Raw genomic sequence first — 12,528 nt, forward strand, 5'->3', positions numbered from 1 at the left:
TCGTCCATCAGATTGTCAGATGGAGAAGCGCGATTCGTCACTCCAGAGAACGCGTCTCCACTGCTCTAGAGTCCAGTGGCGGCGTGCTTTACACCACTGCATCCGACGCTTTGCATTGCACTTGGTGATGTATGGCTTGGATGCAGCTGCTCGGCCATGGAAACCCATTCCATGAAGCTCTCTGCGCACTGTTCTTGAGCTAATCTGAAGGCCACATGAAGTTTGGAGGTCTGTAGCGATTGACTCTGCAGAAAGTTGGCGACCTCTTCGCACTATGCGCCTCAGCATCCGCTGACCCCGCTCCGTCAGTTTACGTGGCCTACCACTTCGTGGCTGAGTTGCTGTCGTTCCCAAACACTTCCACGTTCTTATAATACAGCTGACAGTTGACTGTGGAATATTTAGGAGCGAGGAAATTTCACGACTGGATTTGTTGCACAGGTGGCATCCTATCACAGTTCCACGCTGGAATTCACTGAGCTCCTGAGAGCGACCCATTCTTTCACAAATGTTTGTAAAAACAGTCTGCATGCCTAGGTGCTTGATTTTATACACCTGTGGCCATGGAAGTGACTGGAACACCTGATTCTGATTATTTGGATGGGTGAGCGAATACTTTTGGCAATATAGTGTATATCAACTTGATTAAGAAATGAATGCACTGTATAATGGCACAGGCTCAGACCATGTAATCTTCTTGTCCATTGCATGCTCCCATTTCCTTTGAGCATCCTACCTCTGCATCCCCGTCATCCTGCTGGCATGGACCTCCCACATCCTTTCTTGCACCTCCTTATCTTAGCGAGGTGTTTAACCCCCCCAACCACCCACACACATACAAACTCTTAGTTTGGGCTGCTGAATGAGAGCTTCAGCTTGTAGTTATGCAAAGAGGCATGTGTGTGTACCTACGCAGTAATGCTGCTCAAGTAGAGAATGTGACCTTGTGCACCAGTGGATGCACAAGGATATGTAAAAGAATACCATATTGGTAAATTTAGTCTTTCAACATGATTTTTCCACTGTCACCAACCAGGACTCCAGTTTCCAGCTGGAAGGATATCCAGTGCCCTGTGGGAAGCAGCTGAAGGTCTTCCCTGGACTCTTAACTGCAATTACTATAGTAAATCATAAATTAGAGCAAGGGTCTTTTCCTACTAAGCTTCCCAGTTATGTAACAGTGGAACAGTTTTTGTCCCAGTTTATGCCTACCACTTTTTTTGCATCAAGGGATAATATTACCTGAATACTGAATTCTCTTACCACAATATTCTCATTAGGAACATACTTTAAACATACTTAGTGAGGTTTGCCTTTTATCCTTGCAACTAATGAGCACACAACTAAGGTAAATGAGGTAAACATGCATGTGACCTTAAACAAAAATATACAAACTGAATTTTTGAGCTTGTTTGCAGATTATCCTCGTCAGCTTAACTTTGTTCAGATCATGGCCAAACACTCAAAGACAGGGAGAGAAAATATTTCTAGTAACACAAAATACATGTGTGCTGCTTGAATTTTTTTTTTATATCTCATCTTGGATTCCTCTTTTACTAGTTGTTTTGATTTTAAAATGAAAATAAATGTTACATTAAAACACCCTAAGCACTCTCTCAGTTAAGTGGGCTGTAGAAAAAGACGAGTTCACTATCTTTAGGTTTATGTTTATGAAGGTTAAGCTTAGGGTTAATGATGTTATGGATATGATTAAGGTTACTGCTCTCATACAGTAACAGCTATCCTTCTTTATCCTTCTTTCTTCCCACCTTGTACACATCAGGCAACATACAGAATAAAGCCAGTCCTGTGTCATACTAGTGCCTCTTATTAGTGCCTTTTTATTGAATATAGTGTTTGGTGGCAGGTATTAGAGATGGTGTTCCCCTCATTAGCATTGCAATGAGCATAACATGCTATCTCCATGACCCTTCTCACTTCTGCCCACCAGGTCAGATTGTCTTGAATTTCATACCACCTGCTGTCTAGCTGACTGATGAGTTAACTTGTTGAGACCCCTTGCCCCTTGTTATTTTCACTTAGGTTGGATTTCACAATACAGAATGGTTAGTCCAAGGAGATATGCTGCAAGACCTTCGCTTGTGTCACTGATGTCTAAAATCCATCTAAGATACTGATGGGCAACAGCCAATGTGCTCATTGCTGCTGCATTGACAATCTTAAGGATGCAGGGTCGAACTTGGACAATCTCTGTGCTGACACAGCACAATCACCTGGCAGATTTAGACCCTTATTTGGAATCAAATCTGACCTAAGTCCCATAGCCTTTAGCCTTTCTAAACACATTAAGTTATGATTAAAATGTGAGTTCATGTCAAGGGAAGAAATCCAGTTTCAGTCTGACTGATTCTGTCTATGTTGCCTCCTGTTGGACGTCGGGTTGGCCTTGCCATGAAGCTGACAACTGAGCCAAGGACAAAATCAAACTGATGCAGTTCATGCAAAAAGAAGAAGAAGAAGAAGAAGAAGAAGAAAGATAAAGATAGAGTTACAAAGAGAAAACAGGGAAGCTGCAGAATCCTGAATCCGGGTCCGTCTCCGTGTTTTGCGGAACATGCAGAAAGCGTCTCAGTCCTTTCTGCTGCAGTGGAGGACTAAACACACGCACACACTCATACACACCATACACCAGTCCCCTCTCCTATCCAGTCCTCCGCTTCACACACATACCAGAGGGAGTGAAAAAAGGGGGAATACGCAAAAAAAAGGAAACCCAACCGGTAGAGGAGCAGGGAAGATTTGTTCCCCACATGGGACTGGATTTGGCTCATTTCTACATCTGTGTGTCCTCCTCCTGTGTTTCGCTGTCATGATGAGAAGAAGCATGTGTGTGTACCAATGACTCCGACACACGCACGGATTCTCAGGTAAGAACACGGGCATCAGTGTTTGTTACTAATGAGCCGGCACGTCTTCCCTCATTTTCACAAATCATGTCGTTTGCCTTTAAGTCGTAGAAAACCTCTCATTACACCTTATCACTGAATAACAATACGAAGAAAATAAGGTAATAATAACAGACAAATGGTTTTTGACCTTAAGGGATGGCATAGAATATCAAACGTGGTGTTAGGAGACCTGTAGAAAATGGAGAATTGATGTATGTGAAGAACATGTAATGAACATGAGGGCATGATTCAGTCTCTCTCTCTCTCTCTCTCTCTCTCTCTCTCTCTCTCTCTGTGTGTTTGCGAGATAGCAGTTACAGGTATCCGTTAGGGAATGGTGAATGACAGGATGAAGATGTAGAGAACAATATGTACTCAATGTGATTACAGCTTCCGTTGGCGTGTGTGTGTGTGTGTGTGCGTGAGAGAGAGAACGGGAGAGAGAGAGAGAGAGAGAGACGTACTTACAGGTATCTCTCACTTAGTGGGTGTGCGAAAAGCGTCGTGTTTGTGTGTGTGTGTGTGTGCGCGAGTGTGTGTGTGTGTGTGCGTGCGTGCTTGGCCGGAGTGTGTGATCTTGTTGCGCATCCATACGGGACTGAAGCTCTCTTGACTGGTATGAATGGAGAGAGAGTAATGAAGGAGGAAAGGTTGCCTAGCAATAAGCTCAGATCTTGAAGTGCAGAGATGAAATTTTCTGCTTCAGTGCTCGGCAGTGAAGCGTCCGTCACTGTCCATATGTGTGTATGTATGTATATGTGTATGTCTGTATGTGTGTTGTGTGACAGATGGGGTCTTCTGTTTACTGTCATTTTATCTTGCATGTACTGTGATTCTGTCTTTCATTCATCCTGGTTACACACACCAGGTTGTTTTCTGCTGAAGCTTCATGGAACCTTTATTGATCCCAAATGATGTTACATATTAAACTCACTGCAGTGTGTGTGTGTGTGTGTGTGTGTGTGTGAGAGAGAGAGAGAGAGACTTGCAGATAAGCAGTTACATGATATACTGTGATTCACTTAAGTGAAGGTTGCGTAGGTAAGTAGCAGCGTGTTTATTCACCAGAGATAAAATCTGCCCCATTCCCTTTAAGGTTGTCCCTTTAAGGTTGTTTTTCTATTTGCATATTGCACATGCCCTCTTGGGGTAAGATATATGAAGCTCTTAAGTAGGCAAGAGTTCCATAAAAGTTTTAAGAACATAGCCTGGGTAAACTAAAAAATAGTTTCAACATTATAGTTAACATTTACTGTTTTTATTAAGAGGTACAGTATATTTGTGTTTTTCAAAAAACCAGCAGATGTTGCCATGGGTCAATTTATCCAGCTCACCTAATGCAAGGTACATGGGGTCATATTCAGAGTTGGAGACTGACATGCAAATTCAAATCACATCAGTATAATACAAGGATAATCTCCATATCCAGAGAGATTTGAATTCCGAGTGGCTTGTTTAGAGTACAGAAATAAGAATGACCTGCACAAAGTTGATGCTTTCATGGTTGCCAGTTTCTTGGCATATAATGTAGCATATTCCTAGCAGAGATTCTTAAAATAGATGTATTTATCAGGGTAGTGGTGGCTGAAGTAGTTACGGCTCTGGGTTGTTGACTGTAGATTGGGGTTCAAGCCCCAGCACTGCCAAGCTACCATCGGTGGGCCCATAAGCAAGGCCCTTAACCCTCACTGGTCCAGGGTGCTGCATCAGGGCTGACCCTGTGCTCTAACCCCAACTTCCAAAGTTGGGATATGTGAAGAAAGAATTTCACTGTGCTGTAATGTATATGTGACAAAGGCTTCTATTAAATCATGCACCAATCTTCTACAAGAAAAAAAGCCTGATTAAGCTTTTCATTTGCATTAATCATATAGCATAAAACCAAGAGATAATAAAAAATACAGTTTAGATCTATTAGTAACAAAATGGTTTGCACAAACAGTGCCTAACCTTCCAAGCAGTTGTTTCTGTTGTTAATTAACTCTGAATACTGACATGCATCAACATTTTTAATTACACATGTTTCACTCAGCTAAACGAGCACAGCCCATAGCATGTAGCTTGTGATTGAGCATCAGTTCATTTAGTTGGCTGCGCTATGCCTATTTAAAACATTTTGTCCAGTGAGAAAAGATTAACATAGGCTCAGTAAGCACACAAGACATCTAGTCGGTTTTACTCAAGAGAAATGAAATATGACATATGACATAATTCAAGTCATAAAACAAAAAAAAAAAAGTGATGCATTATTTTGTAGCATGTGCACAACCTCATGGCTTACCCCATTTTACATGAAATGCACCCTAATTTATGCAGATGATTTTGTGACAGTGAGACAGTAAAAGAAGGAATTAAATACAGAATGAATTTACTTTAAATGACCTAAAGATTTCAGAATTTCAGTAAAGCTGAATTAGAGTTCCCTAAATACAGGTTTGGTGAAAATAAATGGTCCTTTCTGGAAACCTCACAAACCTTGAAATAATCTAAAAGCATAGGAGAAAAGGATGGTCAGTTTTTCATTCGGAATACATTTAATGGTATTCTAAAGGCAAGGTTTGCTGTGTAAGTGTGCGTTTTTTTTTTTTTTTACATAAACTTCAGGAAGTGATATAGACTCTACTAAGTTTTGTTCATTTTAATAAAACAGATGAAATTTAGCTGTAGTCATATTTAATTAAAGCTATTAATATATTTATTATTTATAAATACATTTATTATTCTTATTATTTATATAAATAGTCAGCTCAAATTAAGGACAGTTACAGAGCCATGGCTGCTTATTCGGTCACATTTACCTGTTGACTCTAAACCACATTACCTGTATTTTAGTGTGAGGTGCCTTCATGAGCAATCATGATTATTAACCTTTTGGTTTTTATTGTTAGTGTTTATGCTACTTTACATTATAACGTTATAATTATAGATGATATGGACATTAATTTCATGCATTTATCTTCAGTAACTACTTTATTCTGGTCAGGGCTGCAGAGGATCCAGAGGATATTGAAGGAATACTACATGCAAGGTCCTGGATGGGACACCACTATATTATAGAGCACCATGCACACACACATTATCACACACATTGACACCCAGGGGCAAATTAGGTGCCATCCACATGTCTACAGAGAATTTTGTAAGCAATTTTGTTATTCCTCTGGTTAAAAAAATCCCTGTCCACACGAACAGCATTTTTAAAAATATCCACCCGAGTGAAAATGCAAAAACGTTTTTGAAAATACTCACATTGGCAAGCCAACCAATTAGGTGGTGATAGTGTGTTATGTACTGCTATGCAAAACATATTGAGAACTGAACTGCATACTGTGTGGGTGAGAAGGGGAATTAAAGAACATAGCCAAAAGTTCTTCAAAAATTCTTTTTTTTTAATATACTGGTGAAACTGGCATTTTTCAAAAAGTTCTACAACGTCAAAAACAAGAATTTGTATGGACTGATTATGACGTTGGAAGTACTGTTAAAGGTTATACTTGAGACTTATCCAAAAATCTCTACAAAGATTTCTCCCCATGGGAGGACAAATCGTAAGCCTTAATTTCCAGTGGACTCAAAAATTATACTTTTAATAATATCAATATATATGCGGATGGAGCATTAGCGTAGCAAATTCATCTACCAGCACTTTTTAGGAGACAGAAAACAACCAGAAAACCCAAAGGCAACCTACTCAGAAACAGAAAGAACATGAAAGCAGTAACCATCCTGAGCTCAGGATCAAACTTGGGAACTGCTGCTCCATTACTATGCTCCTATTAGTAACACTGATTTGTGTAATTTATTAATATTATTTAATTAATAAAGAATTCTCAGGTTGTTTTAACTATTTGACCGTGCAGTTTGTGGGCTTGTTAATAAACAAATTTGCCACAGATAAAATTGATGCATAAGGAAACTGAATTTTTGTTCCTTTTATGATCAGACTGTTGTACAAACTTGCAGTATGTCTGTACTTACACTGTGTGCACAATTATTAGTTGTATTTTTGAGAATTAATTTCATTATTGAACAACTACAGTGGTCTCGGTTAATCCAAAATACCTCAAACCTCAATATTTAAGGAAGTAAAAGTGAGGTTTTGGTTGTCTTAGGAGAATATTTATGTGCCCAATTATTAGGCAACTAGTAGTGTGCAGAATTATTATGTAACTAAATGAAAAACAACAAACATCATCTCCCTTGTTTATTTTCATTGGTTGAAGTGAGAATAATAAACAAACAGCTCAAAATTTACAAATAAACATTTCTGACATTTAAAAAAAAAGAAAAGAATCGGTGACCAATATAGCCACCCTTCTTTTCAGTGACACTCATAAGCCTTCCGTTCATGGAGTCTGTCAGTTTCTTGATCTGTTGTGGATGAACGTTTTGTGCAGCAGTAACCACAGCTTCCCAGACACTGTTCAGAGAGGTGTACTGTTTTCATTCACTGTAAATCTCCTGTTTAAGAAGAGCCCACAAGTTCTCAATATGGTTTAGGTCAGGTGAGGAAGGGGCCATGTCATTATTCTTTTATCTTTAAGGCCTTTACTGGCTAGCCATGCAGTGAAGTACTTCGATGCATGCAATGGAGCATTGTCCTACATAAATATCATGGCCCTAAAGATAAGGTAGGTTTGGGAGATGATTTTGAGTCCATCTTCAACCAGAAATGGTCCAACTAGCTCATCTTCAATAATACCAGCCCATACCTCTCCACCTTGCTCCTTGCGTTGAAGTGGAGCTCTGTGCTCATTACTGATCCAGCTACGTGCCCATCAATCTGGTCTGTCAAATCCTATAAGTCCGATGAACCTTTGTAAAATCTGTCTTTAGATATTACTTGACGTTTCAGCTTATGTGTTGTGCTCTGTGGTGGTCAGGTTTCAGCCTTCCTTACCTTGACCCTGTCTCTGAGCACAGAACACTGTGTACTTGTGGGGACTCCAGGTAGGTTGCAGTTCAGGAATATGACAGCACTGGAGGATAATGAATTTCTGACTGCATTACATTTTTTTCTTCTCAAATCTTTTGTAGTTAATTTGCGTCTTTTTTTCTCAGCACATTTCTTGTGACCCTGTTGACTATTTGCAACAAAATGTTTGATGGTTCTGTGATCACGCCCCAATATCAATCACTTTCAAGAGAGCTGCATCCCTCTGAAAGAATTTTTGACTTTTCATGGTCAGTTAATCTCTTTTTTGGCCCATTTTGCCTGAGGAAAAAAGCTGCCTAATAATTATGCACACCTTGATATAGGGTGTTGATCTCCTTAGGCCACACCCTCCCTTATTACACAAATACGCGTCACCTGATATGCTTAAATGCAGTAAGCATTCATGTTTATACAGCTTGGACTTGGAAAATATGCATAAAAATGATGATTTAGTCAAAATACTCATTTGCCTAACAATTGTGCACACAGTGTATATCTGTATGGGTCCAAAGCTACAAGCATTTGAATTCAGTTATAATAATTTACCACAATGGATTGCGTTGAACACAGAGATTCTGTGTGACACAATGTTAATAATGTAACACACACTTGAATACACATAAAACAATCCTTGATAAAGTTACACAGTCGTAAATTGCAGAACCTTAAAATTCCAGTTACATTATGTTATGATCCAGCTCTTAGCTCGTCTCTGCAGAGGTCTGGTTTGATATTTTATGACCCATGAAATCAGTGAGTTGATATAGAGCTCATAGATTGTGTCACTGTGACTCTTCTGGATTCCTCACTGCATGTTTGTCTAAGGCAGTTTAAAGAACAGCTAAAAATTCAACAGTAAATAATGACATCTACCACACCGAAACAAAGCAGTATTGTATCTCTTATTGCATACTTTTTTAGCCTTCAGCCTAACAAATGTTTTGCATCCTAGTCTTCTGGAGTTTCTAGATTAGTAAATACTTTTGAATGTAAGGTGAGAGTTTTGATTTGAGACACAGCTTATGAGAACATTCATAATGATGGTGGAACGTTTTAAGGGGAAACAGAGCTTATCAGTCTGGATAACATCACTATGCATGAAATCACTAAACATTTTATAGTTCATCTTGGAAACATGATGAGCAGAAATTCTTTGGCTCATGACTCAGCTAATGAATGTTTCTTTTAATCCTTCAGATTAATGGCAGGACTTCCATAGGGGCAGGTGCATCACTGTTTATTCATGAAATATTAATCTTAGTAAATTCCTTATTAATGGCTCCATGCTTTTTAACCTCTGTTAAAATACTACTAATAAAATACCTCTTTTGAATGAACAGCAATTTCTAAATAAGTGACCATAAATTTCTAGGTGTTGCACAATTGTCGAGCCCAAGTGTACACTGCCTTATGCTTAGTTTCTGTAAGAGTTATTATTACACCTTGTGGTCAAAATGGGAACTGCATCTACTATGACAAGCTTGTACTGCACAATGCTTGCAGGACAGTTTAAGGACAGCTGATAGATTGATTTGAATGGACTAGTTAAGCAATTATGTTATACTGTAAGTTATCTGGAAGTGTATTTGGTATTTGGTCTGTTAACAGGGCATAAAAAATAATTCTAAGTATACACACAGATGTATGTCCTATGTATTTTTGCGAATGGTACATAATAGCTATATATTTATTTATTTAAATCGATATTTTATTTAATTCTCATATTGCCATCATCATCTTGTAAACCAGAAGGAAAGAGATGTTTTGCCTTTGATGTGCCATCTAGTGGATGTCTCTTTTATTCATCCGAATGAAGGCTACATAAAGTATGCAGGTGAATGTGCTGCTCATGTCGCTGCTGCTTCATGCGTCGAGTGTAAACCAGCCTTGTTGTTCTCTGCGTCTGAGAGCCATTTGAAATGAAGCCCAGATCTTTCATAGTATTTCAGAACAGTGGGAGGTTCATGGCCATTCTACAGTTAAGGGGGCTGATATAACACAAGCAATGTGTGATATATGAAAGGACACATTTTATTGTTGTGTGATCAAATAAATTGGCAGCAGTTCGACTGAAATGAGGATTCCATTTTGACCTTATTTTAGGAAGATTATACAGAATCTCATCATCAAATTGAAAACATTTATGGAAAGCATGATTAGAGGCTTTTGAACTTTTCTCTGCATGGAACTAAGTGGAACGCTTGTCCTATGTCTCCAGCTTGTCCTGTGTTATGATTTAAACTTGAATGAGCAACTTAATTTAAAAATGTGGTTAGCTATTAGGTTACTAATTAATTCCTTGTAAAGAGCTCTACTGCACTGACTTGAAAGAGAAAAGCTGCTCCATCTCACTGCACTGTTAAATTATTTTAATGACTGAGTAGGGAGGTAAACACTACATCATTTCGGTTTCTATGTTCATCTATCCGTTCACAAACATGTAATAAATGTAATTTAACTGATAGATTGCCTATGACTTAACGCTGTGCCACGATAAGTGCATTTCATGAGAAGAATATGAGACATGCTGACTAGCCGTTCCTTATTCATTCATTCACACATCTTTACTGGCTATCACAGTGGTGGGCGGGCAGTTCAGATGCTTAGGTTTCATAAAACTATTTTAGAAACTGCCACGCACCGTCCCATCTGAAGTGCTTTTCCAGAGCTCCGAGGGTGTTGGAAGTCTGTTTGGATCTTTACAGTTTGCAAGCATGTCACACCCAAAGTCTGTGTTGTCTGGAAGCACTACAAAGATGAGAGCTTCCAGCACTGAAATTCAGTCTGATGTACGCTTGAGGTCAATGTGAACCTACACCAGTGTATGGGATGTTTGTATTTTCCCTGCTCCATGACACTGGATTGAAGTTGTGAAAGCCTCAGACAATATAATGCAATGTCACCAAGTGTATCCGTATCAGAAAGTGTTTTTTTTTTTTTATATTACTGGAAAACATGAATAAGACAGGGCTCCTAGAAAAAGATTAAACCATGATACCAACAACAAATTACTTATAGTGCCCATTTAATTTTCCTGTAAAGTCCTCATTTAATTGCGATGAAGGATGATGAAAAAGCAAAAAAGGTATAATCTAATATTTTTAACAATAACCACATTCTTTCGAGGCCTCAGCATACAGATATGAGTGTTAATCAGGAAAACTGCTTCATCACGAAGAACACAAGAAATCTATTAGGCAATTGTTGCTGGCCTGTTTAAAGTTTTTGTCTGTTTACATGAAGGAAAATATCTAGCTTGACAAAATGTGTTTTTTTTTTGCTGTAGTGATTTTTTTGGACTTACAGATCTATGAGCAGAGAAATACACCAGTAAGGTGGTGTAACTCTGTTCATTTTAGCTCTGTGTAACTTAGTACCCATGGTAGAAATGAACGTTTCAGTAGGCAGCATGCTGTGTAGGTAAAGGCAGTTGGTATAAAAATGCTTTTTGTTTCGTGAGCGAGCAACAAGCCCAAAAGAAACAAAATGTCCAAAATAGTTAAACACTGAAGAGATTATTAGACCGGCTGCCATAAAGAGAGTCCTCTGTTGTTCAAGCTAGAATTGTTATTTTTTCCCCTTCTTGGTCTGAAAGTATTTATTGATTTTTCAGTAATCACAGTAAAAAGTGGTAGGGGGAGACAATATGAGTGATTCAATACTAAGAACTACTAAGACTCATCAAAAATCTCATCATAAAAAGCCTTCTAATGTACTTAAAATGAAAAATTTGTCATTTAAAATTAAGAAAACATGGTTACCCAACAATTATTAATCTTTATAATATACCTACATGCTATTTAGTTCATTTCTGGGTATCTGTATGTGTGTGTGGAGGGTGGAGGTGGAGGTGGAGGGTATGATGGAAAGAGCAATAGTTTGTATTTTACATATCATTATTATGTCCTAAAGCATTTACTTTTTCGAAAAATTAGAAACCATTTTATATAAGTATATAGCTTTAAAAGGTAAAGCTGGGATTTGAAGTAATTCAGGCTTAAGTTCGGGATAATGTTCCCTGGACATGCAATCAGGGTAAACTAAACTTCCCTCATGTTAGAGCAAAGTTTTTCTTTGAAAACTTAAATATCTGTGTATTACTTAAATAAATATTCAGCCACTTTAAAAAAAATATATATATATACTTCCAGTGCATACTGTACTGTATATCCACTAGAGACTTACATATATTTTTACATCATTTCATTCATGTAAATCATGTGCCATTGGTTGGGAAGATTTCATGCAAGTAGCAGTGAAGGTGAAGGAGCTACACTAACACTGTGCAACAAACTCCATTCATTTCCAAAATTAATTTCTGCCAGCAAAATCATGTTTAAAGGTGTTGTTCAGTCAGTGCTGGGATTTGAAGTCAGGACCATCTACTTGTTGCTGAATAACTTAACCACTGGGATTGGTATGTGATATATTTGATATATATATTGAGTTTGGTATATGATATATTTGGTATAATTTGCTCTAGGATGCCGGTGTGTATTGTAATATCTTAGCTCTAACATGTATTGAAATTCTATATTCCCAGTTAATGACAATTAATAATCCTGTCCATGGTGAAGCTGGAAATAGTTTGGTCTGCACTTGTGTGAGTGTCTGCCAGGAAGAGATGGAGTGGGAGAAGTTGTGAATAATAGATTTTTCCGGATTTCCACAGGGTTGGATTTC

At 38.3% G+C, this 12,528-nt stretch overlaps 1 protein-coding gene across 4 annotated transcripts in view; it reads left to right on the forward strand.

The window, feature by feature from the left end:
• Positions 1-2,585: 2,585 nt before the first annotated feature.
• LOC131346091 (disks large-associated protein 2) overlaps positions 2,586-12,528 on the forward strand; it is a 127,005-nt gene continuing 117,062 nt past the window's right edge. For 2 of the 4 annotated variants that reach the window (XM_058379435.1, XM_058379433.1), the window contains exon 1: positions 2,589-2,888. The gene's annotated coding sequence lies outside the window, so the exon portion shown is untranslated. Of the gene's footprint in view, positions 2,889-12,528 lie in introns of all 4 variants that reach the window. The other 2 variants (XM_058379436.1, XM_058379434.1) reach the window with 2 other exon arrangements.

Source organism: Hemibagrus wyckioides, linkage group LG25 (assembly GCF_019097595.1).
Source record: "Hemibagrus wyckioides isolate EC202008001 linkage group LG25, SWU_Hwy_1.0, whole genome shotgun sequence".
Lineage (NCBI taxonomy): Eukaryota > Metazoa > Chordata > Actinopteri > Siluriformes > Bagridae > Hemibagrus > Hemibagrus wyckioides.